This window comes from Amblyomma americanum, chromosome 9 (assembly GCF_052857255.1).
Source record: "Amblyomma americanum isolate KBUSLIRL-KWMA chromosome 9, ASM5285725v1, whole genome shotgun sequence".
Classification (NCBI taxonomy): domain Eukaryota; kingdom Metazoa; phylum Arthropoda; class Arachnida; order Ixodida; family Ixodidae; genus Amblyomma; species Amblyomma americanum.
The window spans coordinates 23,984,099-24,004,292 of record NC_135505.1 but is presented as its reverse complement, the minus strand read 5'-3'; the positions used below and the strand labels follow the sequence as shown (position 1 = coordinate 24,004,292).

The 20,194-nt window shown below is 45.9% G+C and overlaps 1 long non-coding RNA gene across 1 annotated transcript; it reads left to right on the top strand.

Moving 5' to 3' along the window:
* The first annotated feature begins 16,035 nt into the window (after positions 1 to 16,035).
* LOC144105489 (uncharacterized) lies at positions 16,036 to 19,573 on the top strand. Its single transcript, XR_013308807.1, has 2 exons — positions 16,036 to 16,963; positions 18,424 to 19,573. It is a non-coding gene; the product is annotated as an uncharacterized LOC144105489 (long non-coding RNA).
* Positions 19,574 to 20,194: the final 621 nt, after the last annotated feature.

Sequence of the window (20,194 nt, the reverse complement as noted above, 5' to 3'; positions counted from 1 at the left end):
ACTGCAGGGCAATGGTCTCTATCCAGAAAATGTTTTGTTTTCAGAAAATGTATTAATCTTGCCACCCCACCTTGCTCTCGGCCACACCTGATTACGTTCCAAAAATAAAGCGAGAGCTTTAATAGAGCCTCCCTGGGATTCACAGCGTAGCAAAGGTAGAACTCAAGGTTTCAAAGCGTCTATTTTATAGATAAAAGAAATAAAAGGGATTTTCGACCCAAATGAACGCTTTCAAAAATTCTCTTAGCATCAGGATTCAATCTGTCTTAAAGGCTTCTAACAGGCTTTTAAAAGACGGGTGTGATCTGCGACCTATCAAAGACACGTTACAGACGATAGTAGCTTTGGCGAGAAAGACATATAATTTTGGCACGCTTTTTTGGGATTGTGGTATACGGGTTAGAAGACGGGTTCTACCCCGTCGACGAGAGGGATGTAGCGTGCAAAGGCAAACTTCTGAATCTCATCCGCCCATCTAACCTTTAGCCGCCTCCAGCGACGCTTGCCTTCTCTTAGAAGCACATCATATCACGTCAGACATGCCCTACGTGATCACCAAAAAAATCCATCACACCATTCATATTTATTGCCAATGTCTACCCCACCCCCCCCCCCCCCCCCGAGCCCATGGCCTGGTTGGACTTCCTCCTGCGAGAGCTCCACCGGCTGGCAGGGAAGCACCCGCGGTTATTCGGTGGAGATCTCAGCTGTCAGCACACTGACTGGGGATACACAACAACCACACATACACAGAGGTCGCACGCTTTGGCTGCTCCTGCAGAACGTCCACAACAACATTCAGACCCCCACGCGAATCGGCAACAGTGTGAGCATGGACACTAGTCCTGACCTCGTGCTCAACCGCTCTCTCCTTGGGATCACCCGGAAAAGAACACAGCACGCACTAGGCAGTGATCATTACGCGATACAAGTCACCATCCCGTCCAAACCGCGCCAGCACACCTATATGACGCACTAACTCATTAATTGGGACGCTCTCCGCATGAAGCGGACTGACCGTTCATACAACCCGATCATCATTATCAGTGACTTGGCGCACTCTCTTCAGGCTGACATCCACAGACACCCCTACACTATACACCCGACTCGCCCACCTCTGAACGGTCTGCCACAGCCTTCTAGAGCCGCCGCGGTGGCTCAGTGGTTATCGTGCTCGGCTGCTAACCCAAAAGACGCGGGTTCGATCCCGGCAGCGGCGGTCGCATTTCGATGGAGGCATAATGCTAGAGGCCCGTGTGCTGTGCGATGTCAATGCACGTTTAAGAACCCCACGTGATCGAAATTGTCAAGAGACCTCCTTTACGACGGCCCTCATAGCGTGAGTCGCTTTGGGACATTAAACCCCATAAAGCAAACCGAACAGCCCCCTAAAGGGGTGGAAACGGGGTAAACATAGCAGAACACTCAAAACACACTTGGCCATTCTGCAATCCCAAATCCCACAGCATTCAGAGCAGTCCTGCTATTCCCGTTGGGAACAGGTATGCGACAGCATCGCAGGCAAATTCGCCACCAAACAGGCGTGGCAGCTCCTCCGGCACCTCATCGATCCATCACAGACAAAAGCCACCACTCAGCACGACGTCACCCGACTCATACACGCACATATTACTAATCTCGACGCTGCCTTGGATACACTCTGCGACACCCACACTTCACCCGGCATTCCAATTCCTCTCCCCTCATACACAGGACAGCCGAACCCCGAACTCGCCGCCGACATAACGGGGGCAGAGGTCAGAGCAGCCCTCTTAACTCTGCGCACGAATTCCGCACCCCGCGCCGACCACGTCGCCAACACAAGGCTCTATAATCTAGATGATCGATTGGTCTCCCATATTACGGGGTACTTCAGTCAGTGCTGCAAGGAGGGCACCCTCCCCCAGTCCTGGCCCCACGCGAAGGTAATCTTCATCCCGAAGCACAAAAAAACACTTTCGCCCAATCTCGCTAACCTAATGTCTCGGAAAGCTTTTAGAGCATGTGGTATTAGCGAGACTCACGCAGCACATTGCGGGCCATAACTTGTACCCTCACAGCATGGTGAGATTCCGCTCCCATTTGTCCACACAAGACGCCATGCTGCAAATCGCCAATGACAATTCCAACCAGCTCCTTCCAGGCCACACCAAAGCAGTCTTACCTTTGGATTTACCCAAAGCCTTTGATCGCGTTGAACGTAATGGGATCACGACTGCACTCTCCATACTGAATGTGGGTGCACGTACGTACACCTGCATTCAGGTGTTCCTCAGAGCAGGCACGGCCCGCTCGCCTACCCACATATATATACTCTTTAAAGAGCGTTGGCACCCCGCAAGTGTTCGTCTTATCACCTTTCTTATTTAACATTACTCTCGTCCCCCTAGATCGGCAACTGCCAACCATTCCTCACCTGAAACATACCCTCTACGCCGACGACATCTCGCTATGGACTACCCATGGCAGTGATGGCGCCACAGATGACACGCTCCAAGCAGCCGCCAATCTGACCCAAAATTATGCAGTTAGCGTCGGACTTTCTTGTCCCCCAGGAAAGTCCAAACTGCCCTGCATCCGACCCAAAAACCGCACCTAACGCTAAGGCGCCCATGTGCTGTGCGATGTCAGTGCACGTTAAAGACCCCAAGGTGGTAGAAATTATTCTGGAGCCCTACACTACACGGCATCTCTTTCTTCCGTTCTTCTCTTAGTCCCCCATTTATCCCTTCGCTTACGGCGCGGTTCAGGTGTCCGCCGATATGCGAGACAGGTACTGCGCCATATCCTTCAGCTTCCCCTCCCCCCCCCAAAAAAAATTCCCCGCTTCCGCATCACCATCCAAACAGATGGCACAGTGGTACCAAAATTCGAAACCCTCCGGATTCTACGCATGAATATCCATAGCGATGAGAAGAACAATACTCCCCTCCGGAGGCTCAAGCAGATAGTACGGGCGATCTTGCACCTCATCCGCCGGGTCTCGGGTCACAGCAGAAGCATGAAGCAGCGCGGCCTATGCCACCTTCTTCACGCCTTTGTACTTAGCTGCGTGCTCTACTGCCCCCATATCTTCAGCTCTCTCGCCGTGTCATTGACGCCTTGGATGCCCTCATTCGTCGGGCGTAGGGTGGGCGCAGCTGGCAAAAGACCGGGTTAATTGGAGAGACATGGGAGAGGCCTTTGCCCTGCAGTGGGTGTAGTCAGGCAGATAATGATGATGATGACAAGGTTACCCTCCATCTTCCCACTACCGATCGACTCTTACAACTAGGCCTTCACAACACAATCGGGGAACTTGTAGACGCACACCGCCAAGCGCATATTCTTCGACTCACACAAACCACCACTGGCCGGCATATCAATCAATCAATCATTCTTTATTTTTCCCAGAAAGAACTGGAATGGTCTCCTGGGCTAAAAGCTGGGTGAGCAGCTTGACGAGGCCCAGGAGACCGTTACATGGCAGAACAGTGAAGTTGAGAAAAAAAAAATAATAATGTGAATATAAAGCAATGTACACCATACGCAACATAATACAGTATTGCGGCAACATAATACAGTATGTAATGCACCATATTCGCCAAAATGAGCTAAAAATAGTTAAAAATAGTACAAGTTGACATAAATAACAGTACGAAATTGTAAACAAAGGAAGCACAGTAGAAAAAACTAAGTATAACATCAAAATGTGGTTCACAATGTTATGAAGTACGTGCGCAATTTCTTGGGATTCAGACGAGTTGTGTTTTGGTACATATTAAGCATTGATGGCAGGTTATGTGCTAATGATTGATGTTTATAATAAGTGTGGAAGTGGGGGATTTCCCAGACATCTTTACTTCTTGTGTGTATATCTGTGCTATACGTAGTGTTAAAAATGCCAGAGATGAGAGTAAGTTCTTGACTTCAGTAGAGGAAAAAAAGAATGTTTGGAGTAATCGATATTTGTATAAGTTATCAACCCTTATGATGTTAAAGGAAACAAACGCATCTTTAGTACTGGCTGTTGGATCGATATTTCCAATGTAGCGGATAACCTTCTTTTGTAAGAAATGGAGTTTGTCTAAGTTTGTCTTTGTTGTTGTGGCCCATACCAACGAACAGTAATTTAAATAGGAATTGAATAAAGCATTATAGACTTGAAGTTTAGCTTTTACTGGAAGCAGTCTCCGACAACGCGATATCATGCCTGCAACTGAGGATAGTTTTTTCCTAAGATAGTGAGTGTGTGCATCCCAGCTTAAGTTCTGAGAAAAATGTACACCGAGGATTTTATGAACGTCCACAATTTCGATGTTATGGCACTGAAAATTAATAGACTGATGTATTTCAACAGGTTTATTTCGGGCACGGAATATCATTGCGTTTGTTTTCATTGTATTTATTTTAATTACGTTGAGCTGAGACCATATGGATAACTTCTGGAGGACTTCATTGCATTATATTATTAGTCGGTCCACATTGTACTCGGGAATAAGTATGGTACTGTCGTCAGCATATATTATAAATTGAACTGTGGCATCTATGTTTACAAGATCATTTATATAAGTATTGAATAATAACGGTCCTAATATGCTACCTTGTGGAACGCCGTGAGTAATTGGTAGGAGGGAGGACATATAACCGCTTACATATACACACTGAGTCCTGTGGCTGAGGTAGGACTCCAGCAGGGCCAAACAATTACCGCGAATGCCATATGACTGCAGCTTACTAAGGAGCACTTTATGATGTAAGCAATCAAATGCCTTGCTGAAATCTCCAAAAAGGGCAGCAGTTAACAAATTATTTTCAATATTCCGCAAGATATTTTCTTTATGTGCTAACAAAGCTGATTCCGTTGATCTGCCTTTCCTAAATCCGTATTGTGCAGCTGTGATAACGTTTTCTTTATCGAAAAATTGTGTTATCCGAGTGAAAATGATTTTTTCAATTCCCTTGGAGAAGATAGGCAGCACAGATATCGGGCGGTAGTTAGTGGACAAGTTACGTTCGCCACCTTTAAAAATAACAGATACTCTGGCTGTTTTCATTTGCTCAGGAAAGGTTCCAGACTCTAGAATTAAATTAAAGATATGTGCAAGTACAGGACTAATTATCGGTAAAACGTACTTAACCGGTCTTATCTGCAGGTCGTGAATGTCTAATGCTTTACTGTTCCGCAGGCACATAAAAGTACTGTATATCTCAGATTCATCAGTTGGCTGGAGGAATATGGTTTCAGTGACAACACTATGGTGCGAATTTGTGGAGGGGGTGCCATTACATGCGGCAGCAGCGTTTACAAACTGATGATTGAAGTGTTCTACTAGAGCTTTGTCCCGTAATTCATTACCATCTACCATTACAGTATCTGGCATATAATTTTTGCTCTCACGACCGAGGACGTCGTTCATAGCCTTCCAAGCAATGTCTGGGCTCTGCCGGGCAACATGTGCAAACAGATGCTCGTAATATGCACACTTTGCCCGTCTAAGTTCACTGTTCACTTCGTTTCTGACTTTCTTAAATTCTTTTAAGGTTGTTTCTAAGCGTGTCTTCAAGAAAGAATGATAGAGGCGGTTTTTGTTTGTAATTTTCTTTAAATGGTCACGAGTTACCCATGGTTTCCTGGCTTTTTTTGAAGGTTTGTGCATCTTCAATGGAAAATGCCTTGAAATCCGGATACCGGCCAATGATCCATCATTACTCTCCATACCAAAACTCTTACACCAACAACTGCTCATTAAGCCGCTCCCCCGTAACATGCACCCTCAACCCCACGATCAACGCCGTAGAGCTTGTGCTAAATCACTCCACCGGTAGCACGGCTGTGAGCCGCAAGACGCATGGGTAGACGCAGCCTGCACGGGCGATGATGCGGTCGCTGCATTTGTGAATCACACTCTCTCCCCCATCGGTACATACACACTCCCGACGGATACTTGCTTCGAAGCTGCAGAGGAAACCGTCATTGCCCTCGTCATTGTCAATACAAAACCCGGTATGTTTTGTCACATTCGAAAACTGCAATCCGAAATTTCGCACGAGGCCGAATCCACGTCTCTGCTTTTTGCATGCTGAACTCGCCTGGTGCACCTCCGCCCCTTCATGGGGAGCTCATTTGGTTCCCGCACATTCCAGGAATCGAGAAAATGAGGAAGCCAACCTCTTAGACAGAGCTTATTTGAACCGGGCTCCGGCGGCCTCCCACCCGGGATTCACGAAGGAGCGCGCGCACACTTCAAGCGGTCTGACGCAGGCCTCCAAGGCCTCGTGTCAGCTATACTCCACATCGCACAAGTCCCTCAGGAATCGACAGGCAACCCTTCGGCGCAAATTACAAACACACTCTCCCCTCTCCTTTCGCTCTTTCTCACTATCACTCCCTTTTCCTCATTCCATCCTGTACTCTCTGTCCCGAATCTGTTGCGTCTGCACTCCATATCCTTTCTCACTGCCCAGCGGATCCTCCTGCGCGAGGCCTAGAGCATCTCAAGATGTGAGTGGACTGGAAGACGCTGCGGCGCTCCGAGGACACGGCCGTGCCTGAGTGCTCCAAACTCCTCTGTTCATTATTGAAGCTTTTGATGACGATATTTCTTCAGCGACTGCATGCTTCCAATAAATGCGTGTCGTTTGTTCGATTGTCAGGTAAGAAGCATATTTTTTCTTTTATTCACGTCGAAGGCTGCTCTTAATAGCATACTACGAAAAAGTGGAAGGTATTTGTGTCCTGATCTGTAGATGAGCGTTAAACACAGTTGGAGTGTACTCCATCAAAAAATGATCAACTTCCACTTGGAACTACGCGATTTGTAACAAAGTTCTCATGTTATGCTTTTCTAAATTGATCATTCATTGTTGCAAGGTTTGTTCGCTAGTTAAGCTGGGTATGCCAACAAATTTCTAACCTGAAAGGCGTTCTTCTGACGCGAAAATTTCCTCCTAGGAACGACTTCGATCAGTACACTTTCAGTACATAGGTAATGATTTATGAAAAATGAATTAGAATGTTTTACGAGCGCCGTTGTATGGAGAATGTTGCTAACCGACAATACGAAAGCTGTGCCATGTCTGTGTTCCTATGTTCTTGCCATTCTTGAGATGCAAGTACAGGTGCTTCTTTGCTTTTCGTGCACCTGTGTTTGTCGAACTTTCAAAGCGAAGCATTTGTAACGCGTGATGTTTAAAACCTACCACCCGCCATTCTTTATCGCGGTGGTGATACCTGTCCTTGTCTAAGACGTTTTATCTATTTTGACCGTATAAAAAAGTTAACTTGCTTTTCAGGGTAAAACAGCTTGATAGATCGTTTCTTTAGAGGGACTTTATGTCAGACTATTGATAAGAGGGTTTAATTGGATTATTTCACCGCGCATTTCTCAGCTGCGCTCTGTACTTTCATTTCCAAACACTTGGGCATGAAAAAATGGCATGCCATCAATAGAAATGCCTTCAGTCGAGCTAACGAACATACCGAGTGTTTCAGCGAAGATAAACCAGAATTTTAGGGCGACAGCTTCACTCAGGAGCACGGGCGAGTTGGTGTATTGTAAACACGTACAAGCGCACAATAAATACAAACGCACGAAGAAAGAGACCGAGACACCACGAGCGCTTACTTCCAACTGAAAACTTTATTGACAGAAACACACATTAAATCCACTTTGCTCCATGACGTCATCTGACCGCGCTGCCGACCTCAAATGGCCACACTCAGAAAATTAATTTCTTTGGCTGTCAGTGCAACAGATGGTGCGCTGAAGCATGACACACCCGCTTTCCTAATCAGATCTGCTTCTATTATTTCTCTTACATCCTGGCATTTATGCTTGCTACTATCTTGCACGCGCTGAAGAACGGTTTACATGGTTTTTGTTCTTTAAAGCGCCGTCATGGCAATGTACAGACAGATTTCCGTCCCTGTGATTGCCTGCTTTCCAAATCCTGTGCTCAAGCAGTCTTTCATTTAGGCATCCGTCAGTTTGACCTATGTACCTAGAGCCACACGAAAGGGGAATTTCGTAAACCACACCAGAAGCACATGCCACAAAAAGATCACGGTGTTTGATAGTGCATGACCCTTTAGGCTTTTGGAAAGGATTAGTCATTTTGACCAGCTTTTCCAGCTTTTCAGGAGCAGAGAGCACCCCTCTGGCATCGCTATGTTTCGCAATCTTCTTTAGGCGATGCGAAGTGTTATGCAAGTATGGAATTACCACTGTTCGGTTGGCATTTCTGACACTAGGGTTCTTATCCCTTTTCTTTGCTTCTTTCAGCGTCCCCTCGGACACAGATACAATAAGGCTGATCGGATAAGGCAGGCGACTCGAGGCGAGTCGCCTGCCTTTGGAAACTACGGCACATTGAATGACAACAGGATTTTTTTTTTCAGGGCATTATTCAGGCATTGCTTAGCAATTGCTCTCTTAACAAGTTTAGAATGGGATGAGTGAAAAGGTAAGAGAGGTTTGTTAGCCCTTGGATAGTACTCCCAACACATCGACTTTTCTGTGAGAGTTAGCCTTAAATCTAAAAACTCTAAAACACAGTCCTTTGGGATTTCATGCATCACTTCTAAAGGATTAAAACACTCGCCAAAAAGGGCTAAAAGGTGGTTGACAGTGGCCAGAAAATCCCTGCATCCTTGTAACAAGATTTAAAAAATCAACAAATCTAAAAACAGTCACATTATTATAAGCTTTCAGGCGGTCAGAGACGACTCCGTCCAAGTGAACTAAAACTATCACTAAGAACAGGGGCAATACAGGATCCGATACAAACCCCTTGCTTTTGAATGAAAACCTGGTCATTCCATTCAATGTAAGTTGACTTCAGATAAAAAGAAAGTAATTCAAGGAAGCTTCCCATGGACAAACCTGCTGCGTTTTGAAAGGCTGTTGCCCGAAAGCAATCAGTGCACTCTTCCATGCACTTGGGGATTTGTTCATGTGACAAGGAGTAGTACAAATCCTTTATGTCAAGAGAGCAGGCCATAAATGTCAAAAGAGCAGGCCATAAAACCTTTGTCGTGATTCCTCTCTAAAAATTCCATAACATTTTCAGAAATACGAATCTGAAAAGGGTCATTGGTCGTTAAAAGATTTTCTTTGCAGGACGAGTGCTACTGATTTTTGTCACGTGTCATTTTCCGATACAATCACCCTTAAGGGACACTCACTTTGTGGGTTTTAGCTGTGAACATGACTTGCAAGAAAGTGGCGTTACTTTATTCAATGTTTTCGCCAGACTCACAAGGTTCAGCTTGTTGCAAACAGCCAAGCCAGCCAACCGTAGTTTCTTCGCAGATATGGCTGGTTCTTTTCACAGTACTGACAAGATCGCGTCCAGCGCCTTCTTCCCAAATTGATTCCTTGTTAGCACCACGAACCCGCCTTCTTTATTAGAAGGAAGAACTGAAAGATTATCTTTTTTTCAAATTTGAAGCCGAACGACCTAACGAAACGCTTGACAATGCACTCCAAACACGGTCGAGCACGTGTTTGGAGTTCGGAACCCCTTCCGAAATGCACCTTTCGGCTTCACAAGTGTCAGTAAAACGCGACACGTGTCGCACAAGGGACAATTGTTCCGAAGCACTCAACTTTGGTTCGACGGCGAACTTGGGTCCAAGACTGAGGATACGATCAATGTTATCCGGTAGACGAACTGGGCCAATGGTCTTTACCTCGCACCTTGTCAATTAAGGGGGTCGTTTGGGCTGGGCGGCTCGAAGTGTCCTCAGCTCTTGCTGCCACAAGCAGTCTATGGCGCGGTCCACTGAGGTGAAGACAGAGCGCACCGCCTGACTCTCACTGGATGACTTTGTGGGAACCTGAAGACTCGTGTACAGTAGACCTTTGTACAGGCGCGCTTGACGCCGCCACTCTGACCTTAGAATCTTGCATATCCTTGTAGCAGACCACTTGACGGGATAAAACCACCAAAGGCCAATTTGATGTCGCCTGGCAGAAGCACTTAGAGGCAGAAAATACGTCACAACCAAATCAGAAGAAAGGAAGCCGTAAGCGGTCATTCCTATACATTCATGGCATTTCCCACTGTCTCAAAAAGGTAGGCGCAAGAGCTGGCGTAAAAGTGCTCATGTCTGCACCCAACAAGTTAAAAAGCCTGTGCGCCAAAGTCAACAGCGAGCAAAAAAAAAAGCAATTCAAGAAAAAGCACCAAAAAAACGTGTGAAATGTATAAAAGCGTGGTTTATGAAATACCTACGTAAAGCGGACGCACCTACATTAGTCAAACAGGCCGCTGTTTGAATGAACGGCTTCAAGAGCACAAAAGATCTCTAAAGGGCGCCATCAGCAGAGAATTAGCAAAACATTGCAGAGAGCATGAATGTGATCCGCAGCTTAGCAACACAATGGTGATCCCGTCGTATTTTAATCCACGGACCAGGGAGATTGAAGAAGCCTTCAACATCCGACAAAAGAGCGACGTATGCGTCAGCATGCCTTCGATAGCACTTCGTGACAGCGAAATTGATTATCTGCGTGCGATGTCTTAATCTTTTACCACGCGTACATCGTACGCGTTTGTCATGCTTCTGTTCTTTCCTTATTACACGAGCAAGATGTATATATTCGATCGAACGTGGATTAAAAATCTGGTTGTTATTCAGTGTTTATTCCCGCCTCTCTCTTCTTTGCTTCATGCTGCGCTGCTCCCGCCACAAGAACATGAAATGTGCTAGAATTTTACACACAAAGGAAATATGAATTGAAAAAGTCGCCCGATCCCGACCAAATAACAGGAAATAGCAGCGCAATACAGATGTAATTTGAGTTTATTAGATGTGCTTTTTGTATTTAAATGAATACAAACAGGAAACGCATATGTATGCACCATTTAACACACAATGTACGTAGCGCTACGGCACCAGCATATAATAATGGCCAAATTTTTCTCTAGCTCTGAGAAATCTGAAAAAAATGAAGCAATAAAAACATAATACGGGATGAAAGTTGATGCACCTTAAGTAAACATTCTAAAGGGTACAAAAGCACATATGCACACGCAAAAGCAAACGCATGTAAAGAGCAACCTGGGTGCCAAAAGAAAAGATGATATGGGCGTACGATACAGATACGCGGTTTGAGCAAACGGATTTTCTGCACGTTGAAACCTCCCTCTCACTTTGCCGCTCGCACGAGCCTCGGAGTAAGCTCCAGCGACATGTCATAAAATCCGGAAAGAAATTTAATTCTACAAGGCGAAAATAAAAAATGAGCATAAACCAACATACCCCTTGACGACGTTGCCAACGGAAACCCGTGGATGAAATAAAAGGCTGCAACAGCTGCATATATATATATATATATATATATATATATATATATATATATATATATATATATATATATATATATATATATATATATATATATATATATATATATATATATATATATATATATATATATATATATATATATATATATATATATATATATATATATATGTGTGTGTGTGAATTCAACGCAGCCTTCTGTCCTGCGCCTTCTCATGGCACAGCGAACGCTCAAACATACGCGCTACATCCTCGTTACATCCGGTTTTATTTTCTTGTGACTAAGTGTGGAGATAAGACTGCTTGGAGCCAGATGGGAAGGGCGGGGGGGAGCGTCTTGAGGTAGGAGCCCTGGCGCACCGCACCCATTGTACAGCAGACCGCGCGTGCGGCTCAATACGGCGTGGGAAGCAAGATCAAGGTGATCAAGACACAATTAAGTAATCCGGTGGGGGTGGGTTGGGCGTCAGCGACGCGAACACAACACGAACTATACTGCTGCGACAGGACGGCAACGTAGGTAGAGCAGGTTAATCCATGGGCACTCGCAGCAAGAGTGTGGTGGGCCTCCGAAGATCTATCCCGCCTATGACCGCAGTGGACGGCCACGCTGCCACCAACAACACGCCACAGTCGTCGGAGGCGCTGTGGAATGCAGAGTGCTTACTACGAGTCGCCATTGCCTTGAACTCCGCTGCCGCGAACGACGGCTGGAAGAGCGCCATTATGGTGTAGGGCCGTGAAGCTGCGCAAAGGACTTGCGGTGCGCCGCGTGCCGCTGCATCAGTTCCAAAAGGAATTATGTGAGCACGCCGAGGTGCGCGGGAAAGCTGCCATGAATCCGCAGCTACGAAGTTCACGACAGCCCAGTGATGAGAGCAAGAGCTGCCGCGCGCTGGGGCTTGCGCGCGAGCGGCTAGGGGCTGTGCGAATACGTGTGCGAAGATGGCTTCCGTCCAGCGAGGAAGCCGGGCGAGCGACGGGAGGCCAATACTTCGCCTCTGCTAGACAGCGGCGCAACGAGGACTGCTAGTAGTTGGAGATGCCTGCAGGGACCGCCGTACCGTGCTGAAGTTGGAAACTCTATTGAAGACGGGCACGTTGGTGACCGCCGCTCCCGGCGATGCGATGAAAAGGCAGACCGCCGTCACCCGCCTTCCTGCAGCATGGAGCCGACGGCCCACGAGAGAGATGCGGGGTGAACTGTGCTTCTTTCGGCTGTTCGAGCGAAACTGTTTGATCTCTCAAAACGGCGAGTGCAAGAGCAAAACTTTCTCTCCTCGCAGCTTTTGGCGCGAGGGAGAGAGAAAAAAGAGCGAGGAGTCAATTTGTATTTTTTGCTGAAAAGCATTGGTCCCAAAAACGTTCTGCCCAGTTACCTTTCTGGGACCAAAATGCTATGATTCGTTATTGTTTCTGCTTAATGCCCTCGAAAAAAACGTTTCTGGACTATTAGTGGACGCACTGCCCTTTTGCTTGTGTTTGTGTCCTGCCTCTACGGTCTTGAAATGTTTTATAAATGTTGTACTGGGACTGGGACATTCCATCCTTTCTGGGCACACATGGGGAGGTACGTTTTTTTTCTGGGCCGAAATAGTTTCTATAAGGAGAAAAGTTATTGGCCATTAAGCTGCAACTCGAAAGCAGACCAGTTAAGCGAAACGCGCGCAAGGAAATGCGTCGATATTGCTTTGACTCAAATGTTAACTGCGTCTTCTGCTTTGCGTGCACATGGCAACTTCGACTCTGAGAAAAATGTAATGGTGATTTTAGTACATCTCCAGTCCAGTGTAAATAATACGTGCGCGAATTCTTCGCATGTCCGCATTTGATTCACCGTGCTTACTTAGTCTCCTCGCCTTCGAAGCCCAGGAGAGTACATGAGCACGGTGAATCAATTAGCAAATGCGAAAATTCTGTATGCTAACTTGATAAAGCGAATCAAGCCATACCCATGTATGCGAACAAGAGGAGTACTGTGACAATATTGAGGCATAAAGACTTACAGTTCTGCTGTCATTTAAAACAAGCCCTGCTAGGAACTCGAGATTGGAGAATGGGATTGGGTGCGTATAAAGACAGAGAGGCATAGGGGGACGCGGAGCGAGTAGGAGGGAATGAATGTGGTTCCCGAGTTCTAATCCAGGACACATGGGAGAGATGGGCCGAATGACACACTTAACGCCGCGCACCCCAGCTGGTACAGAACAATGACAGCGGGCGGTGGGATGTCCTGAGGCAGGTAAGTCCATATGACAAGAGCAGAAGGGCCTCGAGGCCCACTTGCGGTGGTGTATGCGGTACTTGTCTGGCCACCTCATCTGCTGCAGCGACCCCAGCCCTCGAAGATATTTTAGAGTCACTGCGGCCAATCCAGGAAGCACGATCCACCACTCACCGCCACCAACTTTGCCGCGGTAGCTGCAGAGCACAGAGACATTCTAATCCCAGATGAAACGCTGCAGCTGCAACAGCTCCAGAGAAGATGTGAGAAGCGCATGTAAATGTGGCCACAGTTCCCTGAGGTCGGACGGAAGCACTGGTAAATGGTACGTATACACTCAGAGGCAGCGGACGCAACACGGTGGAAACGCCGCGCGAACAGGGGAAGATCACCGAGGACCCACAGCACAGCGATGGTGCGAAGAGGTGTGCGCGCTCGATGGTATCTACACGCCGGGAGAGGTCGAACCGCGACAAAGAGTCGAAAGGAAGAGCGCGCGATATCCACCGTGCAGCGAGGAAACTGCACAAAGGACAAAGGAACAACCGGTGTAACCTTGCTGCAGTATATGCAGCGACGCGGATAGGGTTGCAGGCACGCAAAGGTCCGCGCGAAGACCGCTGCTGGACGAGTACCGGGCGGGCGACGATGGGAGGTCCACAGGGTACTCACGCATAGCGGTGGCACGAAGAGCAGAGCGAACCCACGAAGGCACAAGCGATGGCCGCCGTGCAGGCGGAGAATCCGGACGAGCGACGAGGGATCCGCTGCTGAAACGCGGCAGAGTTGCGGTAAGGGTTACGTGCGAACACAGGTTCCCCCAAAGTTAGGATCATGATGTGGCACCTTCACATCATATAAATCACGCTTGGCGCAGGAATTCCGAAGACAGCGCGCAACATTTCAGGCGTGCACCGTGGAAGCCGCAAAGATGGCGGGGCTGCCGCCACCTGCCAGCGTCGAGACAGGCAACTGCATGCCCTCCGAGAAAAACACCAAGCTCACACAGCCAGTCAGAATTAGATGCGCCTTTTTGCAGCAACGTCTGTCGCCTATTATCTGTATTAAAGAGGGCGGTAATATAACCCGTCTTCAACCCCGTGCACCACAAGCCCGAAAGGCCCGCCAAAATGGAGTGCAATTTTCCGTCAAAACTTCTGTCGTCTATAAGGCGTCTTAAATAAGGCTAACATGGAACCAGCCGTCTGCCCGGTGTCCATACCGAGGCCATAAAACCCACCAAAATAAGATGCCTTTCCCGCCAAAACTTCAATCGCCTTTAGAAGTCTTTGAGAGGGCAGAGATAGGACCCGTCTTCTATAGTCCTCTTTTAAGCGTATTGTTAGGACAGATAGAATCCTGATGGTAAAAGATCTCTTGAAAGCGTTTATTTTGGTCAAAAATCCCTTTCACCCGTTATATCTCTAAAATTTGAACTGAACTGAACTGATCTTTATTTACCAGAAAGGCTAGTGGGTCACCCGGGCTAAAAGCTGTAATCAAACAGCTTGACGAGGCCCAGGCAACCCTTACAAAGCAGCATAGATGAGACCAATAATTAGTAATAACACTAATAAAATGATGACAAAAGGTTAACATGAAATATTCAGCTTTACAAAAAATTAAGAAACACTTTCAGGTAGTTCGATAGAAAATGTGTACGCAATGACTGCATTTTTGTTACAGATTGACACAAATCGCATGAATAATGAGAAGGCATCTTCGTGAGCAATTGGAGGGAAGCTGTAAAAGAATAACTAAGAAACACTGTAACGAAAAAAAAAAACGCATTACAAATTAGAAAAAAGCTGTAGCAGTTGAACAGGTGTCAAACATTTGATGTGCTGATATTTGTTTAATACAGACGGAAGATTGTGACGTAAAGACTGGAGCTTATAATCGGTGCGGAAAAAAGGTACGAGCCGTGTGTCTTTACTGCGTGTGTTTAGGATGTTAGTGTGATGCTGCAATGGACCAGAAATTGCTAAAAGTGACCAAAAGCTGACAGGAGAAAAGTAATGCAAGTGTAAGAGTCTGTATTCATACATGCAGTTTACATGAAGAATTTTGTACTGCTGGAAAAAATGTAGGGTGGAAGATAGATAATCTAGACAAAATATATGACGAATAGCCTTTTTTTGTAGTACGAGAATTTTGTTTAGGTTCTGTTTAGTGGTTGTTAGCCACACCAAGATGCAGTAATTAATTTGTGAGGCAAACAAAGCGTAATATATTTCAAGTTTATTTTTACCGGAAGAATGGCGCGTATACGTGATATTTCCCCAGTTGCAGAGGAAAGCTTCTTACATAATTTCTCAACGTGTAAATCCCATGTTAAATATGAGAATGTAACGCCAAGAACCTTGTGCTGCTCAACCACCTCAATATTCTGTCCATCAAATTTAATTGGCTGATCTAAAACGAATAATTTATTACGAGCCTGGAAAAGCATGACCTTGGTTTTTTTAGGATTGATTTTAAGCTGATTTGATTGTGACCAATGACCAATTTTTTTCAAGCAAATGATTACATCTTATCACTAAATTATTTGCATCGGTGCCTGAAAGAATATTGCAATCATCAGCATATATAACGAAATTAACTGTCGTATCAACACAAACTATGTCGTTAATGAATAGATTAAATAAAAGAGGACCTAACACGCTCCCTTGCGGGACGCCATTTAATATCTGTGATGGGGATGACATTCGATTGTTAATACAAACGCATTGTGATCTGTTTTCCAAATATGACTTGAATAGCTGAAGAGGTTTACCACGAACGCCATTTATTAAGAGTTTTTCAGTTAAAACATCGTGATGAAGAGAGTCAAAAGCCTTGCTAAAGTCTATAACAACCGAAGGGTAATTTGTCGGTTTTCAACATTTTGGATACTGTGTTCTTTTAGCGTCCGGAGTGCTGACTCTGTTGACCTTCCCTTTCTGAAACCATACTGCGCACCCGAAATAGCGCCTATTCTATTGAAAAAGTTATTTAATCTCGTGTATAAAATTTTCTCTAAGCCCTTCGAGAACGCGGGCAGAACAGATATAGGTCGATAGTTTGTGAGTTCTTTCTTATCACTGCCTTTATACAACACCGACACTCTAGCTCGTTTCATGGCACAGGGAAATTCGCCAACATCAATGGCAAGGTTAAAGGTATAACTAAGTACTGGAACAATGATCTGAATGACTTCTTTTATTGGCTTGATTTGCAAATTGTCTATATCCAATGATCTACTTTTTTTAATTGGTATGAATGTTGTATATACTTCTATCTCATCTGTGGGAGTAATAAATAGGCTATCAACAGAATTCGAAGCCGACTTATTATGCCGTGAAAGCGAGGGATTGTTTGGCTTAGCTTTATTAACAAAATGTTTATTAAAAAATCCGCCAGCTCTACGCTGGAAAGTACTCGTTCATTATGTTTAATGCAATCAGGTAAAGCGCCTTTCCTTTTATCCCGGCCTAGTAGATTATTTACCATTTTCCAGGCAGCTTCAGGCTGTTTTTTAGTCACATTGAAAAATAATTTCTCCAGATAATTTTTCTTAGAGCTCCGTAGTTCGGAATTTCGCTTATTTAGGAAAGCCTTAATTCCTTTAATGCTGCTTCGGTTCTAGTGCTAAGAAAAATATGAAAAAGTCTGTTTTTCGCTTTAACCATCTTAGCGTGAGCAAGGGTTACCCAGGGTTTCCGGACCTTTTTGATAGTTTCATTGTTTTCATGGGAAAATGTTTTTATAAAGTTGCTAAAATACTTGCATAAATTTCTGATATGCGTCATTAACATTGCATGCATCCTTAACAAAAGACCAGTCACATGCCTTGATGTCATGCCTGAAGGCAGATATTGCCACATCTGAAATACACTGCACTGTAACAATTTTATCTGCACAAGTATTAGCGTGGTCAAGAGGATAATAAAACATGAATACAAGGCAGTGGTCACTGGTTTCAGCGTTATTTATCAGGAGATCTAAAGCATATGATGTTGACAGTGTGACACGAGTGGGTGTTGTGATTAGATTAATGAAACCTGATGAAGAGAGCCTTGAGGTGAAGTCGCGTGTGATCGATGTATCATTGTAGAACGTTAATGTTGAAATCGTCTCCGCATAATAAACGAAAGTTATTTGTGCGTACATAATCTAAAAACATTTCAAAAAAGTCAAGGAAAGACGGAAAATTTCCACTTGGAGGTCGGTATACAACCGAAGCTATTTTGTTTCTATATTTCAGTGTCAAAATTTCACAATCATCACTTGATATAAAAAAATTGGAAACTAACTCGCAATCATGACAAGTTTCAACATACAGAGCGACGTCACCTCCTCGGCGGCCCGCACGATTTACAAAAAAATTCCTATATCCTTGTGGGCTAAAAACATCGGAGTTATCGCAATGCCAAGTCTCGGTTAGCATTATTATGCCTGGTTTAAAAGAAAGTTGGCCAAAAAAACACTTCAGGTCTTCTGTTTTGCCTACCGCAATAAACATTTTGAAGATCTTGCGTGCTGCATATATATAATTAATTATATACATCGTGTAGTTTCGCTACCAATCCGCAGTGACAGCAGCCATCGGCCGCGCACCAGTGAGCCAAGATCAGTAGAGTGCCGGTTCTGAAACTGTCTGCATGACTAACTAATGTTCCTGCAAATGAACCATAGCCTGAAAGCGAAAGGATGGCCACATCATGGTGTACCACAAGGATCAGTGTTACTAATTTTCAACATTTCCTCCTACCATTGGCATGGCGCTCGGGCGACATTGCTGACCTGCACGCACTCGTTTATGCGAATGACATTACAGTCTGGTCTGTTCATCCATCTCTCCAAACTCAGGCCACAAATTTACAGCTCACTCTGGCAATTACAGATCAATGGTGTTCTTTTGCAGGATTCAAGTTGTTGCCCCAAAAGACGGCTCTACTTCCCATCACGAACGCGTGTGGCCGCCGTACACCCCTATCAGCCTATATCTGAACGAAAATAGAATTCCAGTCGTCGCCTCCCTCAGTCCTCGGCATTGACGTGCATGATTCTAGCTGCGATCGAAGCCCCTGGCTTCACACAGCATGCCAGAAGGCGTCCCAAATGCTGCATCTCATCCGCCGCATTTCTCACAAGTCGGATGGTGCCACATCTACCATTGCCCGGTCCCTGATATATAGTTTCTGTGTTACAGCCAAGATTGATATATCAAGCCCAATTCCAGCACATAACATGCACAGAGTGGGATCGCTTGGAATCTATCAATCGAGCAGCAATGAGCCTTATTACGGGCTTCCAACAACCCCAATTCACGTCCTCCAGGCCGAGGCGCAAATAAATACGCTTGACGAACTGATTCACCAGCATCGCCAAGCACGGTGCACAAAATGCCACAATATCCCTGAAGCCGCAGAATTCTCGCAAAGTATATGGAAGACGGCTCTATGCTGCCTGTCGTTTCGTGCCCATCATAACCACCTTGGCTTTACCAGCAAGTTACGGACCATCAGCCTATGACTCGCAAACGCTCTCGATTCGCTGGCCACATGAGTCAGTCTAGAGTGGGGGCGAATGGCGTCTCGTCTACAACTGAAACCTCCCTACGGCAACACGTGGCATATGTCGACGCAGTGCGAGTGCAAATCATGTGGCCATGGCTATTACTTCCTCTGAATTATTACCACAAATTGTAACGTGCTAATACACTTGTCGTGCTTCAAAAGTTACGCCTCTGTGCCACCGTCACCCCAGCGGTAACCTGGTCACGAATAATCCCCTTCCGGTGACTCCTGTCCCGCTGCTGTCCGCGAGACGAACACTAAACGCTTGCTTTGGATCGAACTGTCCCGCCCTCCTTGTGTGCGATGTGGCAGAAACACCAACTCCGGTGCGGACCACCCCAGGATGACCACCAGATGTAGAAGACTGAATTTCTGGGCCGCACCACTGAATGTTACTGGAGTTCCGTCGGAGAGTCCTGGACGCAGACCAAGATGCCGGCATTCACCATCTGCGCCAGCTCATCCTATTTGTGAAATAAAGGTTTGCTCTCTCCATTGTGCCTCTGTATTTGTAGATAATACTTTGCCAGCAGGCACACTGTCGCAACAAAAAAAACAACAAAAAACAAGGGATGGGCGCCCGCATCTCAAATGAGCTGGCCTACTCCATCGTCATCGGCTCCCTTGCTATTGCATTTTACCGCACTCGCTCAGTGGGTGTGAGTGAACCCTGGTAAGTGTGTAAGAACTGAGCATGTTTCGTCTCCACTTTAAATGCTAGGGCTTATATATCTCATTGAGCTTGTGTGATGCACGACCTTAAGCTCTAGCATCTCGCCATACCTTCCGAGCTTGTTCAACTTCACTCTTAACTCTGCTGGGCATCAGCCATTGATTTTTGCGATCAATCTGTCAATTCTTTGCGGAGGATGTCGGCCATCACCACAAGTGACTGCGAGAACGCCACTGACAAAATTTATAACGGGAAGAGCTACTTACTATGATACCCTAGGCAGCTCTTTGGCCACTGTCTGTGGCACTGGTTGCCCGGGAAGGGCATCCTGGGTCTCACAAGTCCCACTGGTAGCAGCACCTACCATTGTACTACAGGGAAGTGGCGCACTGCTTAACAGCTGCGCCAGTAGTGGTATGAAGACTCCCAACGATCCATGCATG